This window comes from Gossypium hirsutum, chromosome A07 (assembly GCF_007990345.1).
Source record: "Gossypium hirsutum isolate 1008001.06 chromosome A07, Gossypium_hirsutum_v2.1, whole genome shotgun sequence".
Classification (NCBI taxonomy): Eukaryota; Viridiplantae; Streptophyta; class Magnoliopsida; order Malvales; family Malvaceae; genus Gossypium; species Gossypium hirsutum.
Window position 1 is genome coordinate 44,525,047 of NC_053430.1, and position 8,808 is coordinate 44,533,854.

Below are 8,808 nucleotides of genomic sequence, written 5' to 3' on the forward strand. Positions count from 1 at the left end.
TAAGTGTTACCAAAAATAGAAAAATCATCCATAAAAACCTCAACAAAATTTTCAACCATATCAGTGAATATTGCCCTCATGCATCGCTGGAATGTTGCAGGTGCATTGCATAAACCAAAAGGCATTCACCTAAAAACAAACATACCATATGGACAAGTAAAGGTTGTTTTATGTTGGTCTTCCAGAGCAAAAACTATTTGGTTATATCCCAAATAACCATCTAAAAAACAATAGAATTCATTACCTGTCAGTCGGTCTAACATCTGATTCATAAAAGACAACGAAAAATGGTCCTTCTGAGTGGCTTTATTCAACTTTCTGTAGTCAACACAAATTCTCCAACCAGTGATAGTTCTTGTTGGGATCAATTCGTTACGCTCATTCTCAATAATCGTAATTCCACCTTTCTTCGGTACACACTGTACCGGACTTACCCACGAACTATCTGAAATAGGATAGATGATTCCTGCATCAAGCCATTTGATCACTTCCTTTCTCACAACTTCCTTTATAATAGGATTAACCCTCCTTTGCCCATCAATTCAAGCTTTTTCACCTTCCTCTAGAATAATTTTGTGCATGCAAAATGAAGGGCTTATACCTTGAATATCAGCTATAGTCCAACCAATTGCTTTCTTAAATTTCTTTAGAATAGAAATTAATTGCTCCTATTGATCTTTTGTCAGTTCAACTGAAATAATCACAGGCAAAGTAGGACAATTACCTAAATAAATGTATTTCAAATGGGAAGGAAGTACCTTTAGTTCGAGTGTAGGTGGTTCTTCGATTGATAATTTGGGTTGCACAAATTCTCTAACTTCCAACTCAACGGTTCAAACCCTGTGGATTGAATAAAATTCATCGGTTTGTTCCATCATAGCCATGTTTTCTTCACTTTCTTCATCCTCCAAAGGGTCAAACCCTAAGGCTTTCTCCAATGGATCTTCTTCATGATGGCTTTCCATAGAAATCAAGGTTTCTATTTCTTCCATAACTGAGCACTCTTTTGTCAAATCGGGAAATTTCATCGCTTTAAGAATGTTAAAAGTTAGTTGATCGTCTTGAACTCGCATGGTGAGTTCACCTTTCTGCACATCAATTAATGTTCTTCCCGTGGCTAGGAAAGGTCTCCCAAGGATAATTGGCACTTCCTTATCTGCTTCAAAATCTAGAATAATGAAATCAGCAGGAAAAAAAAATTTATCGACTCTTACCAAAGCATCCTCGATCTTTCTTTCGGGGTATGCTAAAGATAGATCCGCTAGTTAGAGCATCACAATTGTATGTCTTACTTCTCCTATCCCTAGCATCTTGAAAATAGACTTAGACATCAAGTTGATACTTGCTCCTAAGTCACACAAAGCTTTACCACAATAAGATTCACCAATGTTACAGGGTATCGTAAAGCTTCCTGGATCCTTAAACTTAGGTGGCAACTTGTTCTATAGGAACGTACTGGACTCCTTTGTCAGAGCGACAGCCTCATACTCACTCAGTCGTTTCTTCTTGGATAGTACATCCTTCATAAAATTCACATAATTCGACATTTGTTCTAAAGCCTCCACCAATGGAATATTGATGTGTAATTGCTTTAGAATATCCAAAAACTTCTTGAATTGCGCCTCCTGTTTTTACTTGTGTTGCTGCAATCTTTGTGGATATAGAGGTGATGGAACTTTCGGTTGAACCAGACAACTCTTCTGAGTAGGTAAATCTGCATCCAAAGAAGATGTTAAAGTATCTGAATTCACTAAGTTAGGATTTACCTTGTCAGCCTTTATAGATTCTGACTCTTTTGGTGTAGGGATTTCAACAGCTAGTTGACTTTCCCCCTTTTCAATAGGCTCCTCCTCAACATCAATCAATCGAGGTTCCAAAATTTTACCACTTCGCAATGCCACTACCTTGATATGTTCTTTACCCAAATTTCTTGGATTCTTAGTATCGCTTGGTAAGGTTCCTTGTGGTCTATTACAAAGCTTCGTAGCTAACTAACCTATTTGGTTTTCCAAATTTTTCAGTGTTGCTGCTTGACTCTGGATCAAAGCGTCATTCTTCACCATGTATGCTTTCAACAAGTTCTCCAAACTATTTGATGATTTAGCTTGAGGTGGTTTTGGAGCTTGCTGATTAAACCCTTGAGATTGGTTGGGTCTATGCTGCATAAAGTTGTTGTTTGGTCAATTTCCTTGGTTGCTCCAAGAAAATTTGATGTGATTTCGCCATGAAGCATTATAGAAGTTGAACTGGGGTCCTTGTCCACTCCTATTTTGATGTTGTTCCCCACATAGTATACTGACTCGGGATTCAATGGAAAATTCTCAAAAGAAAGACCTTCCACACAGTACACACAGGAAACTACTTCGAATGGACTCGGTGGCTGAGCTGTAAAATTATTAGCACTATTCGCGAAAAACTGCTTTAACATATAAGAAATAGACGAAACTGAGCTAATAACAAAGTGAGAGCATGAACTTTATGAACTCCGGCTACACGTCTCCCTGAAGCTATTCGATTTGTTGGCCATTGATAGTTGTTGCTCGTGATATTCTCAATAATCTCATAAGCCTTATTATAAGACTCAGACAAAATTGCACCATTCACATAAGCATCTACCATTAATCTTGTATGTGCATTGAGACCATTATAGAATGTCTCCAACTAGATACAATGAGGAATCCCATGATGAGGACACTTACGAAGTAACTCCTTGAATCGCTCCTAAGCCTCATACATAGACTCGTCATCCAATTGTTGGAAACTTGTGATCTCATTCCGTAACTTAGCATTTTTACTAAGCAGGAAATACTTAACCAAAAACCTCTCTGCTAATTCTTGCCATGTAGATATAGAACTTGGCGGTAATGAATTGAGCCATGCTCGTGCTCGATCTCACAACAAGTACAGAAACAACTTCAACCTCGGTGTGTCTTCAGTCACACCAGCTATCTTGAATGAGTCATTCACCTCCATAAATAATCGAAGGTGGAGATGTGGATCTTCCATGGGCACACTAAATTGGCCCACCATTTGTAGCATTTGAAACATCACTAGTTTCAATTCGAATTGGGTTGCCTCAATATCTGGCCTTCTAATTCCTGGATTTAACTCATTGAAAAGTGGCATAACATATTGTCTGATGCAACGATCCCTATCATCAGCAATGAGGATAGGATTTCGTACATGTTCGGCTTCATTACCTTGGTCTTGATTTTGATTTCCAAGGTCCATCTCGTTCTGTCTCTGAGCTATTCGTTCACGTCTTCTTCGTCTAAAAGTTTGCTCAATTTTAGGGTTTAATGGGAGTAAATCGATAATCCGATCTAAGCTCATAAACACCTGGAAAGAAAATTACAAAATTAAAAAGAATAAGTTAGTACTATAAGAAATAACCAAATTGAAAATAAATAATTTCACAAAAAATGACCATGGCAGCAGTTGACAATCCCCGGCAACGGCGCCAAAAACTTGTAACACTCAAGTTTGTGCAAGTGTACATAGTCGTTATCAAGTAATAAGTAAGTATCGAGCTATCGTCTCCACAGGGATTGTATTTGTGCTAAGTCGCTTAATTTGTAAAAGTGTATTATTGATACGTGATATTCGTGACAGGTTGTAAATATTTATAATGAATCGTTCTTGAAACTAACTATTATCACGATGAAGGCAAGTGTACCTATCGAACAGTAGTATAGCTTTAGCAAGACCGGATTATAGAACCCAAAGGAACTAAAAGTACTAGTATCAACTTTCTTTCTATTATCTAGCCTAAAAAATAAAAAGGGTTCTATTTATCTAACTAATTAAATAAACTAAGAAATCACAGAAAAGAAATTGGGGGAAAATACTTTTTGGAAAACCCGATTGATTAAGATAATTCCTAAGGAAAAATCCACCTAGACTTCACTTGTTATTTGACTCTGAATCGAACAATTTATTCATTCAACTTGTTCCGTAGAGATCCCTAAGTTATATTATTATCTCTCTTGAGACTAAAAACATCTAACCCTAGATTGAATAATTGAAATCTCTTTCTAATTAACGCCCTAGGGTTGCATTAACTCGATTTATGAATCCCCTTATTAGGTTTCACCCTAATCCGACAAAATCTTGTCACCCTATATCTAGGCGCGCAATCAACTCTGCTTAATTATGACAAATTTACTCTTAGACAGGGTCTATTCCTCCTCTGAATAAGAGCTTAACTTGAATCAATATCCTGGAATATCAAAACAAGAATTAAGAACACATAATTAAGAACAAGTCAAATATTTATCATACAATTCAGATAATAATAACAAGATCCGCCTAGGTTTCATTCCCCTTAGGTATTTAGGGGTTTTAGTTCATGCTAATGAAAGAAAACATCTCAAAAGAATAAAAATAACAAAACATAAGAAAACCCAAAACTCTTGAGGGAATTTGAAGGGAGATCTTCAGTCTTAATGGTGAATCCAGCTTCTGAGATAGATCGATCGGCTTTCCTTGAGCAGTTCCTTACTTCCTCCTCTGCGTCCCCTGTCTAAGTGACTCCTCAGGTGTTTAAATAGGCTTTGGAATGCCTAAGAGCCCTCAAAATTGGTCTTTTCTGAATTGGACTAAACTTGGGCTTGGCAGGGACACACCCATGTACGATTGCTTAAGGCCGTGGTCAAGGCTGTTAAATGGGCACAGGCGTGTGATCTACCCGTGTAAATCGTGCTTTGACCTTGCCAGACGGACACGGCCGTGTGGTCTGCCCTTGTAAGGAAGTCCAGGCCACGTTGATTTCGTATGTTGGCCCATTTTCTCCGTTTTTGGCCCGTTTCTCGTTCCTTTCACTCTCCTATGCTCACTTAAGTATAAAACATGAAATTAAGGCATTAGGAGCATCGAATTCACCAATTTTAAGGAAAAAGCATCCATAAAATGTGCTAAGCATGGGATAGAAATATATATAAATTACGGTTTATCAATTAATAATTTGATAAATAAAAACAATATAATTGAGAAGTGATGAAAAATTAAGTATATGAAACTAAATGCAATGATCCCTAATGCAATTTATCGTAAGTATGCAAACTATATGAATGAGATAGATTTTAGCAGAATTAACACAATAAGCAACAATTATAACATAAATAAGCTAGGACAATTACTTTAACTCAAATTATTATCAGCATGCTTATCAATATTCGAAAAAACATTCCATGGTGACTCGATCTTTCATGAGTTCGGAAACTACGTTAGGTCCTTTCAGAATCCTTTACTTAGTAAATACGCATTTTACTGATCCTTATTTACTAAGGATTTCTTAGTATTCGTGCGAGGTAACAGGAACGTGTTAGGTTTGAAACAGTTTAATCACACAAATTTAACAACTATGTAGATAACAGAGCCTGGTTAGCGATGTTATGCAACCTGCAATTTAATCGAGTTAGGATCTAAATTGAGCATGCACATTTCAATTATGCGTGTAACATCCCGAAATAGGGCCTAAACAGAATAGTGGTTGCAAAACCAAAAATCCGAGGTAGAAAATTTTATTTTATTATCATTTTAAGGTCTATGGAATGATTGCATGATTGTGTGAAAATTTCATTTAGAAATTTTATCGATAGAGGGTCCAATTTGATATTTAGGACTAAATTGCAGAAGTTGTAAAATGTGTGTTCTAGTTCATAAAGGCACTAAGCACTTGTGAGTAATGGGTTTTTAAAGTGTAGTTCCTTGGATAGTAATTAGACCATTATACTAGTTTGGAAAAAAATACCTAAAGGAAGATAAAACACCATAGTTTTTAATTAAGGGCATTTTGGTCATTTAGTTATTAAAATGAATTAAACAAAATTAAAAGTCAATTTTTGTCCATCTTCAACCCCTTGGCTGAATTTCACATGCGAAAGACATAGCTAGGGTTTTTCAAGCTTCTAAGCTCGATTGTAAGTCCGTTTTAGCCTCATTTTTTAATGTTCTTTACGTTTTTGAAGTCCTGGTAACTTGATTAAGCTTATTCTAGCAATAATTTAACCTAGGGTTTATATTTGGAAAAATACCCATAGGTGAAATGTGTTTATTTTGATGTTTTATGGTAGAATATGAAGCTTTAAATTGTTTTAACCAACTTTTGCTAAGCGATTTTACGTGAAAACGAGTAAAACGACATAATCGGTAAAAATACCTAATGTTCATAAGTACATGTTAGAGTGAGAATTTGATGTTTCTATAGAAGGGAAACATGATCAGCATGTCATAAAACATAAGAAAATAGGATGAAGTTTAATTTCTGAGCCATGGGGAAATGTGTAAATATGTAAAAGTTTAGGGTCAAAAATGTAATTTTTCCAAAGCTTGATCAAGGACTGTTTTAATAAATGTGAGTATTAAATAAGATAATTTTTTTTATTATAGATCAAGAAGAACGAAATCTGGAGTTAGATAGGGGAAAGAAAAGGATAGTGGACTAAATCGATATAGTTGATCGTATTTTGTTTCGAGGTAAGTTTGCGGTAAATAAATGCAATATTCTATTATTTTATTTAATGTTGCAAATTTCTAGCATGTATAAATTTATTTTATGAAATTATTCAAAGAAGACTCAAGCATGAATTGACAGAGAAGTAATTTCAGAAAGTCCCGGTTGAACCTTGGGAATGTGTAGGATACAAATGTCATGACATTAGGGTTTAAGGATACCATGTAAGACCATGCCAAGGCATGGAAATTGGTAAGGTTTCTAAGGCAAGGATATCATGTAAGACCATGTCAAGACATGGCATTGATAAGTTACTATAAGGCAAAGGTCCCATGTAAGACCATGCCAAGGCATGGCATTAGTGAGTTCATAAGGCAAGGATACCATGTAAGACCATGTCGAGACATGGCAATAGTAAGTTTCAAACGGATACCACGTAAGACCATGACAAGTCATGGCAATGGTAAGGTACCCGTGTATCCTTAGTATTCCAAGTGGTTCAATGGGAAAATTTAAAGAGAATATCAAGGTAAGGTAAGGTAAGACGAGTTATACTAAAAAGGGTAAGATAAGTTCATACTAGAAGAGCAAAGGTAAGTATATAATGTTCATGTATGCTTGATAAGGAAAAAGGTAAGTAAAATGTATTAATAAATTTGATTAAGTAAGTAAGTATTTAAGTAAATGAGTAAGTGAAGAAGTTTAAAATATATCTATAACAATTAATGAAGTTACATTAAGTAGTTTCATGCCAAGTAGTAAGATAATTCTTATGAATGTTGTTATTTATTGGCATGCAAACTTACTAAACTTAATGCTTACCCCCTTTATTTTCCTTCTTTTTATAGTTTTGTCAAGCTAACTCGGGAATCGTAAAGTATGTAGGAGGTCCGGGCACACCATAACAAGGATTATTTTGGTATAGCTAGACGTTTCATTTTGAGTATGACATGTATAGCATTGTAGCCATTTTGTGTGTATGATCTTATGATATGGCTAATGAATGGTATGTAAATGCTTGATACTGATTAGCTATTGGAATGGCTAATCAAGGAAATGATTGGTGTTATGTATGCCTAAATGCTAGTTATTCCATGGAAATCATGAAAAATGTGAAATTAGCTTTAAAACAGTATCAGACAGCAGTAATGACGTGAATTTGAAAAATCACTACAAATAGTAGAAATGGATTTAGATAGTGAATGAGATATATAATTAAATCTTATTGGGTCTATTTTCATATGAAAGAAATAGAGTGAATAAAGGAGTTGTATTTTATGAGATATTTAAATTTTGGTGAGACAGGGTTAGAGTAATTTCTGAATCCCCTATTCTGAATTTAGAAATTCACTAAAAATTGTAAAAAAATAATTAGGAGTTATACTTTATATGTACAGATTCCTTATTGAGTCTACTATTAAGAAAAATATACAGCATGTTTATTTGAGTTTTTTTATAGGGAGAAGATTAATTCGTAGTGAATAGAGGTCAGAGTAGCTGAACACTGAAATAGGGCAAATTTTAACTATTAAACTGTACTAATTGGCTAGACCCAAAATTCTGAAAAAAAATTAGTAAGAAGATCTACGAGTATAGTTTTAGATAAGATTTACGGATTTGAATTTCAAGTTTCGTAACTCAAGTTATGATTTATTTAGTGACTATGATGCAGATGGACAGTTTATTTATGAAAGATGAAATAAATTGTTTTGATTTGTTTAAGTGATCGAAAAATTTTTATTGATTTCGGTTTATTCCTGAACTGTTTCAATTTCATGTTTTAGGGTCTCAAGGACCCTTTTTAAGGACATAATGAATGAATGAAACTATATTAATTTGAAAAGCAAATTTTTATGCCTCAAATTTGTAAGCTAAGTCTGGTAATGCCTCGTGCTCGACTCAGGCGAAGGTCTCGGGTAAGGGGTGTTACATTTTTTGGTATCAGAGTAAAGGCTTATTCGATTCTCGAAATACTTAGTATGATTAAGAGTCTAGCTATACATGCCATACTTATATGTTGATAGTGTGACGACTCCTGACGATTTTAAAATGTTTTCTTTTATAGTTATGGATCCCGAACAAGCTAATGCAGATGATGTAGAGAGTAATGTGCTGACTCTCGCGGAAGGGATGGTACCAACAGATAGTAGTGAAAGGCCTGTTACAATTAATTAGGGAGGAGGGGCTCGAGAAGCCTTCTTCCAAGCTATGAATGAATGGTTTGCTGAGTTCGTTCGTACGAATCTGGCTGTTAGACCTCCAGCCCCTCATGATCATCAGACCACCCATGTAGCTCCCCCAGTCACAGGTACGGTTATAAGAGAAAAGCCACCAGTTGATAAAATCAGAAAACA

The 8,808-nt window shown here is 35.3% G+C and overlaps 1 non-coding gene across 1 annotated transcript; it reads left to right on the top strand.

Annotated features, from left to right (window-relative positions):
- The first annotated feature begins 2,677 nt into the window (after window positions 1-2,677).
- On the top strand, window positions 2,678-2,784 carry LOC121204101 (small nucleolar RNA R71). Its single transcript, XR_005899029.1, has one exon. It is a non-coding gene; the product is annotated as a small nucleolar RNA R71 (small nucleolar RNA).
- The last annotated feature ends 6,024 nt before the right edge of the window (window positions 2,785-8,808 follow it).